The 13,669-nt window shown below is 45.5% G+C and overlaps 1 protein-coding gene across 8 annotated transcripts in view; it reads left to right on the forward strand.

The window, feature by feature from the left end:
• The first annotated feature begins 10,066 nt into the window (after window positions 1-10,066).
• Window positions 10,067-13,669, forward strand: part of SNCAIP (synuclein alpha interacting protein) — a 159,385-nt gene continuing 155,782 nt past the window's right edge. For 3 of the 8 annotated variants that reach the window (XM_023254633.2, XM_023254645.2, XM_023254650.2), the window contains exon 1: window positions 10,779-10,905. The gene's annotated coding sequence lies outside the window, so the exon portion shown is untranslated. Of the gene's footprint in view, window positions 10,298-10,373; window positions 10,463-10,777; window positions 10,906-11,176; window positions 11,562-13,669 lie in introns of those variants that run through there. The other 5 variants (XM_011281801.4, XM_023254634.2, XM_045058171.1 and 2 more) reach the window with 5 other exon arrangements.

A 13,669-nucleotide genomic window follows, 5' to 3' on the forward strand; every position in this document is an offset into this window, starting at 1 on the left:
TCAGTGGATTGGAAGACATGACTGCCTGTGATTTTCTTCCCTTGTGTATCCTGTCTCGAGCACAAGGCTCTTTCTCTGACTTGCTCAACTGTCCTGTCACTTGCCTTTCCAGTGATTTATCTCCAAAGGAAACTGGCAAAATGAAAAATTCTGATTTTAAAGATTTCTTCTTTGATTACGGGGGGGGGGGGGAGAAAATACAGTGTTTCAGATAGGCGTTTTAAAAGTCTTGAGCTGGTGAGTTTTGCATAAAAATAACTTATGTTCTTTTCCCCCAAGCCAGGAGTCCTTTAAAAAAAAGCAGGTGTTCCGGATACTAGAGATGACAAACAGCTTTATAACTAACACAAGGAAGAACAGAGGACAGTGAACTCGCCTGCCAAGTGTTAAAGCCAAGGGCAAAATAGTCCAAAATGGATTTTTCTAGAACCATTTCAAAGCAGGGGAAGCCAAAGGATTAGTAAAACAGCGAGCCTATAGTCTGGTCACTTTGAAGTCTGATGTATTAGCTAGGTTGCTAATGGCATACATTTACACAGATCTTTTCAAGGGAAAAGATTTTTTCCTTCAGCCAAGTATGAAGATATGATAGCTTTTTCCTCTGTTCTCAGATCATGCTAAGCATCTTCAACATCTGTTGCATAGTCTACATGGAGTGGGGCCATTGCCAAGAAATTTCCAGAATATACACTGGATGCCTTAGCTCACTGATTGCAAAGGCTTGTTTTCTGTTTGTTTAGTTGTTGTTTTGGAGGGAGGGAGAGGGAGTTTGGGATTAAGTTTGGAGAATCACGCAGGCTCTTTTGTTAAGGAAGCACAAACAGGGGCACCTGGGTAGCTCAGCGGGGTTGAGGGGTTGGTTGAGCATCTTACTTTGGGTCAGGTCATGATCTCACGGTTCGGTTCGTGAGTACAAGCCCCAAGCTGCACATCGGGCTCGCTCCTGTCAGCAGAGCCCCCTTAGGATTCTCTGTCTGCAGCCCCCCCAATTTCTGCCCCTCCCCCTCCTCTCTCTCAAAAATAAATAAACATTAAAAAAAAAAAGCACATGCACTTTGAAGGGCCATATATTCTGCAGTTCCTCAGTCAGTTAGCCCAAGGATGAAGTAGTGTTTTGTTCTATTTTGTTATTTTACGCTCCTGGCTTCCTTCTTTGGAAGCATCTTCAGAGCACATCAGTAATTTCCTTCCAACACTTATTGATGCGTTTTCTACCAAGCATCAATTTTTCCAATACTGTGTAACTGTCACATCCATCTGTTACCTTCCACCTAGACCTGAAGTTGGTTAGCCTCCTGTTTTTTCCCTCTGACAACACTGCCATCCATTTTGACAGAATGGTTTAGAAAAGATGCTTAGGGAGCAGGCATGGTGAGGGTGATTTTTCACTTTCCCTAGAACAAAGCTGTCCGACAGATATACAATGTGAGCAAAACGTGGGAGTTTCAGTTTTAAGGTAGTGAGATTTAAACAAAAAAAAAAAAATTACAGGAGAAATTGATTTTCAGTATTTGATTTAATCCAATATATCCAGACATTATACAATTATTAATGAGATCGTTTCCATTCTCTTTCTGTACTAAGATGCTGAAATACTGGTGGGCATTGTACAGTGACCACACATCTCAGTTTGGACTAGCCACAGTCCAAGTTCTCAGTAACTACCTCTGGCTACTGGCTACTGTATTGGACAGCGTGGCCCTAGAGGGTCCCTGGAGACTATACTTAAATTATTTGCTGTGGACATGTTATGCTTTTATATAATACTACATAGTATAGTCTGAGAAGTACAGGATGCTATGAACAATAGAATTGTGGTGTTTTTTTTTTTTTCCAAAAACACTCATTTCCTCAAATCCGTACCAAGATTCCAAGCTCTTTTCCCCTCGTCCATCTAGCTAGCAAAGCCACTGCCAAGGTCATGACAGGTTTTAGAAAATGTGGAAAGTGAGAGCCGAGAAAAAGCCCTCCACATTTCGAAGTCACAATTCTTAAATTCCACGTTAGGTACCAAACATTTTCAGATGTATGTCCCTCATTATTTATGATTCTCACAGACGTTTTCCATCCCCCGCGTGATTTCCCGCTACCTGACTTGTTCTGGAAAGTATTTTGTGTTCCAGTCTCAGTCGTCCAAGGTTCGGGAACAGTTCATCTCTCCACCTCAGCTACATGTGTTTAATAGCCCTGCTTGACCTTCACACCGGGGAGGATGTCGTAGGAGCTCGACTTTCTCTGAAGGCTCGCTGTCTGGGGATGAGCAGCGTGCCGTGACATTGTCCTCACAGATGCTTTGCAAGCACTTTGAATGTTTCAGCATTTCCACCTGGGTTTCCTGAATATATGGATGACGGCATCGCTGGTTGTTTTTGTATGTGTGTGGTGCCAGTCGAAGAGGTAGATTGATAGGACCCTCCTTGAATCACTTCGTTATTTGAGAACTACTCTGAACACTCTTGGCTTCTTAGTGGTGGGGTGGTTGGGTGCTCAGCAGTCCCAGCTGGTTCCTCTGCCTGGGACTCTTCTCCTCTCAATGTTCACTGGTTTGGCTCCCTCTCACCCTTCAAATCTCAGAGGCCTTCCCTGACCACCTAGTGTTCTATTAGATCCTTCATTTTTTTTTTTTTTTTGCCACAGCAGTCTGTTTTCTGCCTTTACAGCTCTTAGCAACACTGAAATGCACTTGTTTATTGACTCTGTCAAAGGGCAGCCCTGTGTGTCCATTCCATCCACCCCAATATATCCTAAACAACTAGCTCGTTGCCCAGGGCACAGCAGGTGCTCAACTATATTAATTTGCTGGATAAGTGCATAACAAGTTATATTTTTCCAAGAACTGTATTCTTCCATTTAGATCACATTGGTGGTAAACTCATCAAAATCATATTGACCGCCCTAGAGTTAAAAATACTGACAACGCTTTTCTCACTAAAGATGTTCCATTTTTCAAAATACTTCTACTTCATCAGTTCTTGAATTGTGCGTCAAATCACTCACAGTGGTCTGGGAAGAATGTTAGGTGCCTTTGACAATCCAATGCTAAATATCAAATGAGAGCCACATTTTCAAAACTCTTAAATTGCCAGAGCACCAGCGACAATACTTAAACATGAACTAAAAGTCTTTCTGAATAACATCACACATAATCTAAAGGCTTATAATAAAAGTAGGGCCGTGGATGACTATACACATACCCCATAGGAACCCAAGATGTACTTCAATTCCAGTTCGAGAAGCAAAGCATCCCAGTGCTATTTAATGCCGTGATATAAGTAGAGAAGAAATGAACTCTACAGTCAGCTAGCACAGCCCTGGGCTTCAGAACCCACATTTCCAGGGAAATTTCCAGGGAATTCATGCAGGTGCTATAGGCCTTCCACAGTTCATTTGTTTGGCAAATACTTATTAATATTCTTATGTGTCCAGGTTTAAGTTCTCTTAGAATACTGACTTATTCAGTTATCATAACAATCTTGTGAGATAGGCACTATGAGCATCCCATTTTGTAGTTGTGGAAACTAAGGCCTGGCCACATTCCCTAACTTCGAAGATGGTACGAAATGAAGCTGAGATTTGAATCCAGGAAGTCTGACACCGAGATCAGTGTGCCTAACCTCTACTCTGCAGGGCTGCCCTAGACTTTAAATTTACAAGCCTTTAGTCTATCAACAATTACATCTTTCTCTCTTCTTCCCACAAGCCACCTTTAAAACATTTCCCATGATTTACAAGGAACATTTTTCATCAGCCATCAGCTTTCCTCATCTAGTTCAATATGAATTTCGCTTTTCTCCCCTTGTTTTCTTCTAAAGGGGACCATATGTCCCCAAGCTGAGGAATTGGGAACTGGAAGCTGTAAATTTAGAGGAAAAAGTAAAACTCACAACACAGTCATATCTAAGAAGACTGAAAACCATACTTCATTTTCTGAACTAGTTTTTCTTCCGAAAAGCTGTTTGGAAACAGGATTTATTCTGCTTTGGAACAGAGGGGATTATAATTACTTATGCATTCCATTCACTGCCGGCTTTCTCCTGCTGCTCAGAGGTAACCAGTTCGAATGTCTCTGTGTGGCTTATCCAAGGGTAAAAAGATTTTGTTCTATTAACCCACTAGAAACTGCTCAGGGATAAAGCCAAAAACCAGTGCATCCTAGCTTTAATCCCCATAGCATCAAAATCTCCTTGTTGCACTTCATAATACTGAGCGTCGTCTGTCGACCCATCTAATCATCTTCAAGTGCATGGGTTTGGTCTCAACATAGAATAGGTAAGAAAAAAGGTGAGTTACTTACAAAGACAACAGAAACTCTGAATCTAAGATATAGCACAGGAATATTCAAAGCACAGATGAAATCACTATCAAAATGAAGAAGAGAGACTGTAGTTGCCTGGAAGACTGAATTCAGTTAAATCCACAGTGTGGTTACAATTGATAAGTAATCAGTGGAATGCGTTTTCGTAAATCTCCTGTTCTGCCACCAGGGCAGGTCCATGCGAACGTGGCACGGTGTTCACAAGTTGACCCACATTCCTCTTCAAATCACTTAACCACACTCAGCTGACCTGCATTCCTTTTTAGAACAATCTAATCAAATTCATTTCAAATACCAAAACCTCCAGCTCAAGATTTAATCGGTGTTTATGCACACGCGTGAAATCTCTAGTGTCCACGTGTGCCCTTGACGATGAAGACTCCATGTTTACAGAATTTTGCAGAACTTCCCAGCCATAGTTTTTCAATCTTATATGGATTCCCTCTCTCTCTCTTCTCCTTCCCCTCCCCCTTCCCCTCCTCCTGCCTCTTCCCTTCCCCCTCATCCCCCTCCCCATCCCCCTCCTCTCTTTCTTAAGAGGTCTTTAATTGGTGGGATATACCAATAGTTGAAAACACCCATCCTGAGCCTGAGTCTTAGAAACGATTTCTCTCTCCTATTCACCCACATTGGAAAGTAGTGTAAGCCAATAGGCAAATTACTAATGTGGAAGCTCTGGAAAATATATCAATCCCATGGTATAGCATAAAGAATCTGGCTGACTAGTTAATAACTAAGATATTGTTATGTACACGTGTCATATTATGGAAGCAAATATGCTGACTGTTTGGCACCTTACAGCATTTTCATTTATCCCTAATGAAGCTGAATACTCTGATGTCAGAGGGCTATGTAAATCACCAACAGCAAAAAAACCAAATGTATGGAAAAGTTGAATAATCAGACTGCATTTTGAAGGATTTAAAACACTCCTCAGTTATTGTTGTAGAGTGTTAGGAATTTCCCTTGCAGACAAAAATGTTGGATGTAAAAGTTTGCTTAGAAATAACCATCTTACGGCGACATAACAGGTCCACGGCCTTAATTTATACCAGTGACTAGGGTAGCTATTCATGAAGATAAAAAAAAGACACAAGTACCCAATCAAAGCCAAACACAGACAAGTAAGATTGACTTTATTCAGGTTCTGGCAATACCCTGAGCACCCTAAATCCAAGCATCTGAGTGTTTCTGCACGGGCATTTTGTGTTAGACTTTTACAGGGAGGGAGAGGCAAGTTGCAGGTGGGGTGATGTATCGTCGGGATTGCTTTGCAATCAAGGGAAGTCTAGATCAGTTAGCTGAACAGGAAATGTTTTTTCTGTGTGTAGCAAGTTTCAGAGGGACAAACAGTTGAATCTCAGCTATTCATTCATGAGACAAAGAAAGGGAAGTTGGAGGGTCTGTGTCTAGTCCTGCCAGCACGTTCATCCAGAAGGGGAAAGTCTCTGTTTGGCCTTGGTCATAGGTAAACAAGGGAATCACCTACAGAGCTTATGGAGTCATGAGAAAGAGGAGACCATGAGTTTTATCAATTATACAGGGAGTTGGCTTTTTGTGGTAAGACATTTCCTGGAACATGAAAAGGTGGGGGCATTTCTCATCCGTTGCTGATTTCTGGGAGCACAAGCCTCAGGCACATTTTACTGTTGTCAATGCTAGTCTGATTCAGATTGGCGGCGTCAATAGACAGATAAGGAGATGGGATATAACCCAGGGGGAGTCTGTTCAAACAGAACCAAAGGCAACAAGCCACCCTGAGGGGGAAAATATTTTCCATAAAAATTATCTGGAAAAATGTGGTCCGTGGGTGGCTCTCAGTCAGTGAAACATTGAACTCTTGATCTCAGCTCAGGTCTTGATCTCAGGGCCCTGAGTTCAGGTCCACATTGGATGTGGAGTCTACTTTAAAAAAAAAAAAAGGATCCGGTGGTGGTGGGGGCGGGGGGAAGGTGACCTATTACACATGATGTAAGTGGAATTCCTGGGAAATCCGCTGGGGTCAGGATGGTGAAGAAATGCTACTTTTAAATGAAAACTGGAGGTTTTTGGATGAAGCTTTACAAGAATGGGCAGGGAGTCTCTCGGGGGTGCAGGTGAAGTGGGAGCCCAAGTCAACCTCAGGTAGAATAAAGTGCTAACCTGCAAAAATCTGGCAATTGGGTTAAAGTAAATGTAGTTAAATCCAGTCATGAAATTTACATACTGCCTGCCTGAATAGAGTTTGGATCCAGACTTCCTCTAGGTATTTCAGCGGCTTTACAGATTCACTGTGCTCTGTGTTGGTAGCTCACTATGGAAAACGAACACAGAGGAAAGATCATGGCCCCCAAACAGTTGACCCCCCCCAAAAAAACCCTTTGCCCCCAGTAGACTCTTTTTGTATTTTTGCCCCAAGCTACCTCAGAACACATCAAGACACTCTCCTTCATCTGATCATATTTTTGCACGTGATTTCATTGTTTCCATTTAAAAATACCAACAAAACTTCTAATGATCCGTAAGGATAGGTAAAGCATAGTAACAGGATTCATTGAAATCCCAGGATAATCTCAGTGAGTGAGGTTAACAATCCATAAAGTTTCTTCTATATCAAATCTTTTATTAAAGCTGCCATATTATAAGCAGCTAAGCTGCTGGACTTGAATTTCATCTCCCTCCCAATTCTAAGTTTATTAGAAGTCTAAGATGAAGCAAAGGCTAAATCTTGCCCCAAGAAGAGAGAAAAGAAATACTGAAGGGGAGGGGCACCTGGGTGACTCAGTTGGTTGAGCTTCCGACTCTTGGCTCAGGTCATGGTCTGATGGTTTGTGAGATCGAGCCCCGCATCCGGCTCTGTGCTGACAAAGCCTCCTTGGAATTCTCTGTCTTCCTTTCTTTCTGCCCCTCTCCTGCTCATATGCTCTCAAAATTAATAAATTAAAAAAAATGTTTTTAAAGAAGGCAAAATCTACATTGAAAGAATAGGAAAACAAGAGAATTGTTTTCTGCTTGATCATTGACAATGTTCTAGCAGGTTTATCCAATTTTTGTAGCACAATAAAGATATGTAATGGAAACTGGGTAAAAGGATAGAGGCAGATGTTTAATTGTAATAATTGAATGAACAATTAGATGTCAGCTCTTTGGCAGATGATATACAGTGAAATGCACTTCTGTACCAATTATTTTCAGTAGCTAGCTCTTGAGTATAAAAATGTGCTCAGTGTTGAATCGAAATATGAAGAATACAAACTCCCTGGTATCTTGATGGGAGGTGACAGTTGAATAGTAGGGGATAAGAAATGGACACAAAGCAGAAATGGTGCTCCAAAATGGGAACATCCTGTGTGGTGTTAGGCACAGGTAGCAGTCTTCCTAAAAGGGGTAAATGGTCCAGTAGCGGAGGTTGCTAAGTGCTTTCATTGGTACTAAGTAGCCTACCAAGGCAGCTGCTTGATTAGGAAACTGAGTATCAGACTGGTTGGTAATAAGCAATTGAAAGACTAGGCGGAGTAGTTCATGAACTTGATAAAAGAGTCAACACGATGTTGAGGAAGCTGGCTTTCTTGCCATCCGCTCTATAATCTAGCAGCTCTGTTCCAACGCAACTACACTACCTCCACGCTTTGGCATGTGGTTTAAGATTTAGCAACAGATTGCACAGAAGAAGCAAACCAACAAACAATCCAAGCAAAAGCAAACTCATGGACTATGTAGGAAAGTATATATAAGCGTAGGCTAAAATCACAGTGTAAAAATAATCACATGGAAACAATGGTAAACATGTAATCAAAAACATGTTAGAAAGAGAATAAACCATAACGAAAGAACTCTAAAAAAAAATGGAAAAATATCTGAAACAACATCTCAAAGATTGCTCTTTCACACTATGGCATGCTATTCCTTCGGCTGCCAAAACCAGAGAACTTTTTTTTCCTGGGAAAACCCATTTTCTGTACCTGCAACACAGTCGGGCCCCTCTTGTGGAACCATTTAAACTGAATTAACACCTGACTCATTGTTAGAGCTAGTAGATGTTTACAGCAGTGGGAAGAAGATGTCCATTAATCACTCTTCAACAACTTAGTCCTTCAATAAATTAAAATCTGATTTTTAAAGAACAGGACGTCAAAATATTTAACAAGATGGCAGTGAAACTATGCTCTCTGTAGACCACGTCAAGGATGACACCAATTTCCACCCATATCTACTGGATGGAAGCAAGATGTGCTTTTCTCGGAGTTTATACAAGGCAAAAAAAAAAAAAAAAAAGGGAAAACACAAAAAAACGGTATTTTTATTTTAACCAGATGTGAATGAATTAAGCCCAATATTTTCAAGTATTTTTAGTGCCATATGATGTCATCTGATTTTATATTTTCTACTGAGGGATAATGTGTGTTTTCAAAATTGTGAAGCCACTTTCCATGTATGTACTTAAAGTCATATGTATGATAAATGACAATAAACAAATTACAAGGCTGCAGGACACGCTCTTGGCTGTTTATGTCGAAAAGCAGAGAGGGAGAGATTTAGTTTTTCAATAGGAAATCAAATTAAAAGCATGTGAAATGTCTTCTGCTGGCCTTCAAGGTAGTCCTCATTTTAGTAATTATGTACTTGTCCAAAACAGGTCCAGAACAGGATTGCTGAGCTGTGTCCTCCTAATCCTACAACTTGCCTTTTTCCGGCCAACAGAGCAACCCATGGACTCCACAGGCACTATGTGCAGTGTTACACGAGTCATCCAGAGAACCCCAGTTTTTCTTTTTTTTTTACTGTTTATTTATGAGAGAGTCAGAGCGTGAGCGGGGCTGGGGGGGGCGGGTGGAGAGAGAGAGAGAGGGAGACACAGAATCTGAAGCAGACTCCAGGCTCTGAGCTGTCAGCAGAGAGCCCCATGTGGGGCTGGGACTCAAAGACCCCGAGATCGTGACCTGAGCTGAAGTCCTATAATGCTCAACCGAACTGAGCCATCCAGGTGCCCCCAGAGAACCCCAGTTTTTAAACAACCAGGTCCTTGCTGGTTGTTACATACTGGATCTATATTATAATGAACATATGTAATAATACAGTATTACATGCCATTAATATATAATACATTACCATTATTCTATGGAGTAAATATATTATCGATGATGTATCTTCACTGACAGGCTCACACATGCTACACATCCCCAGTGCCATTAACCCAGATTAAGTGCTGAGTTTCTCAGGATCGTGGCGCCACTCGTGCTTGCTTGGACCTGGCAGGGGAACAAAGAGGATGGATGGACGAGAACTTGCTTCCTCACACTTTTCTCTGGGGCAGCAACGGGCAAGTAGCCACACCCTGGAGCAAGAGAGTGGCCCTCCATAGCATTGCTGAGTGAACTTCTGGAGTCATCTCTCCTGGGAAAGAGATTTCTTAAAAACCATTTAAAGCTTTCCAAAGGGCAAAAGCGAGATGGTCGTGAGCCAATGTTACCATAAATGCTTCCACTCTCCCTGATTTCATTTCGGAAATAAGGAAGGAAAGACGCAGTCACCACTGCTGGCTTGCCCACACGCCTCACCAGCTGCCCACAGCCCCCCCCCATCCCCCCCCCCCCATCGCTCCCTGTCTCCCATTAAGAAAAAGACGCTAAAAGTAAAGTTAATATTCCTGTAGGGACGGTGATGTGTTCAACGCTGTACAATTAAAAAGCCATTATTTCAGACCAAAGTCTCCAGCCAGCACCCACGCTTGAGCAAAGCACGTTCCGGGCCAAGCCCCCTTGTCCTCCTCTCCCTGGCGAAGTCCTGGAGGGGACGAGCCTCCGGGGCGGGAAGGAGGAGTGGGGGCGAGGACTCCGTGCCAGCGCCACATCCTCTGCCAAAGGCTTCGCAGGCACAGCAGTGTCCCAGTACTGTGCCCACCTTCCGTTTCCCCTCCCCGAGTCCCTCGTCCCGGTTCAGGCCGGACCCCGCTGGACTGATTTGGGGACCAATGAGGTGGCAGCGGCTGACGCGTGGATCCCGGTGAGGGTCGATTTCATTTCCAGGGGGAGAGGCCGCCGGGCGGGGGGCGGAGGAGAAGGAGGGAAGCGGGGGGCAAAAAGTAGGAGGGGAGGAGAGGAGAAGCCCAGCTGGGGAGACGCAAAGGCAGCAGAGGCGAACGAGCGAAAGGTTGAGAAGGAAGCGCAGGTTCGCGGACAGCGGCGGGCGAGTGGGGAGGCGGCGCGGGAGGGGCGTGGGCCGGCCGGGGAGGGTCGCCGTCAGGCGGGCGGAGCAGGGGCGCGCGGCCCGGTGGGGTGGGGGGGGCGGACGCGGGGACGCGGGGCGCGCGGCGGCTCCGGCAGCCCGGGCGGTGTGGCCGCGCCCCCGTCCCCGGCGGTGCGCCCCGCGTCCCCCCGCGCCGGCTCCGCGCCCGGCCGCCCCGGGGCTGCCCCCGCCCGCGCGCGCCCGTTGGGGGGCCGGGGGAGCGGCGCCGGCGGCCCGGCCGCATTGTGACGTAGCGGGGCCGCGGCAGCGCCTCCGCCGCCCGCCCCGCTCCCGCTGCGGCGGTTCCTGCTCCCGCCGCCGCCGTCCACCGTGCGTCCGTCAGTCCGTCCGCGCTTCCGAGCCGCCAGCGCGCCGGGCGCCCCCCGGTGAGTCCAGGTCCCCGGCGGGCGCGGCGGGGAGGCGGCGGGCGGCGGCGGCGGGCGGCTGAGCCTCTCCAAGTTTGCACCGGGAGACCCCGGCGGGTGTCGCCCCTGCTCCCCGCAGCCCCCGGGCCCCCTTTGTGCCGCGAGTCCCGGCGGCCGGGGCAGCGGCGGCGCCTCTGCAGAAAGGGTTTTTTTTGGGGGGGGGGGGGGGGAGGAGGTCTCTATAGTAACGGCGGCGGCTACCGAGCGGCAGCTTTACTCAGGGGAAGGGGGGTGGGCAGACAGCCCCCGCCTCGGTTTCCAAAGGATTGTTCCTTCCCTTTGCCCGTTTCGTGTGGTTATTATCCTGGCTGCCACCTCGGAGGCAGGGATGGGCAGTGCCCCAGCGCCTGAAAGCCGAGATAACGAGGGGCGAAGTAATAGTAACAGCGACAGGACCCAATCACGATAATAATACACGCGAAAGGGGGGCGCCTGGGGTTGTGCCGCCCAGGGGAGCCCCGCGCGCATCCCCGGAGCTCCCTGGCTGCCCCGTCCAGCCGGGGCTGCGACCTGCCCCTCCGGCGCTGTCCTGCGTCCCGGGCTCGTCCGCGTCGATTTTAGCCGCGAATGTGCCTCTCTTGGCCTTCTCTCGTGGTGATGACTTTCATCTGCAGGTGGTAAGTGGGGTGAACTGGTATTTTGGCTATTGTCAAATGCCACGTTTTGTTTATTTCATTTTTACGAAAAGAAAAGAAGGGAAAATTATGAGCCGTTACTGGCAGCCATACAGTTTCCACAGGAAATACTAGCATTCTTTGAGGAACACGCTACTGCTTGCAGCAAAGAAAAGTCTTTAGGAAACAAAAAGGCAACGGCATTGTTGCTCATTTTCAATGGACCGCTAGGAGGGAGGGGGGGCGGCGGGGACGTGTTGTTTTTTCCTGTGGGAACGTTGCTTTCCTTGGGAAAGTTAATTAAGGAAGCATTCCGGTCGGTGTCAGTCTTTCACTGGCTGGTGGCTGGGCCACCTCGCTCCTGTTGACTGTTACTGACAAGTGCCCATCAGAGACCCCGGAGGCAAGGAAGAGCCCAGAGGAAGGGAGAGCCGGTGCAGGACAGGCCCGCCGCACACCACGTGCTGTGGAGCCCGGCCAGGGTGCAGTTTGCAAAATGAAATAAGGGCTGTCTGGGGAGGTTTATGAGGATTACATGTGTGCACAGTATGTCAGTTCTCCAAGGTGTCACTCTAAACACGTAATTTTCGAGCACCACTTTCCTTGCTGAATCTGCAGGAAGGCAAAAACCTATTTCTCTCATTATGGAGCAGACGTCCCAGCGGGGAATGGGTTGAAATCTGTATTTCATTTGTACATATTGAAATTTTAAAAGGCAGAGAGAACAAGGTATAGGAAAGCGGTATGCTAATGTGTTCACCTCTGGGAGAAAATGTCTATTGGCCATTCCTGATGCATCTCAATGTTAATTTACACTCAGCGTGGTGAGAGTGGAAGGAGAGCGCTTTAAGGGGTTCTTGAAACTGTTTGAAGAAGGTGTGACGTTTTCTATCCATCACAGAAGTCTCTCATGTGAAGGCAGTTTCAACTGAAGATTACCCATAATCAAAAGGAAGGAGTCCCTAGGTCTAGAATCAGAAAAAAAAAAAAAAAAAAAAAAAAAAAAAAAAAAAAAGATGGTGCTTCTCTTAAGGACCTGTGGACATCTCAGTTAGAAAAAAAAAATAATTATTAAAAACTAAGGGCTATAACTTTGAATATAGATTTAATTTTCATGAGGAGAAGTTACAAGATAGTAGATTGGAAGTAACACTGCCTGTACTGATTTGACATTTACTGTGTATTGATGTCCAAAAGCAAGTGACCAGGGCAAATGAAGCTCTCCATGTACTATGTCACAGCCTTGCTAATTCCAGGCAGTTGTCCTGGTGCAGGTGTCTGTGGAAATGCAGCACAGAGGCCAAGAAACTTTGTGTGCGCCGTTGTTTTGGAAGGAAGTGGAGTAGTACTTTACTGCTCTTAGGAGGGAAACCCACACAAACATCTTATACAAACAAATGATCTTTGATATTATCACAGGAAGCCTGGAGCTGTTTCTCTTGCCAGATTTAAGGCATTACTTGTCAAAAGAGGAAATCTCCCAAGGAGCAGGTGCATCATTATAAGAAACACAAGGGAGATTCTCTTTTAAATGCAAAATCTAATTGAAAGGCAACAAGAGAATCAGTGACACTCTTCGAATAGAAACCTTGTTTTTGGCAGTCTGTCAGGTTACCGTTGCAAACCACATAGGAGAAATATGTGTCTTGGGAGAACAATAACATCCTGGTGAAAATCAAACAGTTGCTTCTGTGAAACTTTTACCCTTATATACTTGGTTCCTTGTGCACCTTTAAAAAAATATGTTTATTTATTTATTTGGAGGGAGAGAAAGTGTGAGCAGGGGAGAGGGCGCAGAGAGGGAGAGAATCCCCAGCAGGCTCCACGCTCAGCGCAGAGCCCAGTGCGGGGCTTGATCCCATGACCGTGAGATCATGACCTCTGCAGAAATCCAAAGTCGGACTCTTAACCGACTGAGCCACCCGGGTGCCTCATTCTTGTGTACCTTTGATTGACGTGCAGGTTTAGTTACAAGAAATAATTTACCGAAAATGGATCAGTAATGAATCGGTTACTACTATGATATATACTTTGCATGATTTTGCACTTTATGTGGATAGCTAGATTTCATAATTGGCTGTTTCCATCTTAGCTCTCTTTTAAGCTTTAAA

This window comes from Felis catus, chromosome A1, assembly GCF_018350175.1.
Source record: "Felis catus isolate Fca126 chromosome A1, F.catus_Fca126_mat1.0, whole genome shotgun sequence".
NCBI classification, from domain to species: Eukaryota; Metazoa; Chordata; class Mammalia; order Carnivora; family Felidae; genus Felis; species Felis catus.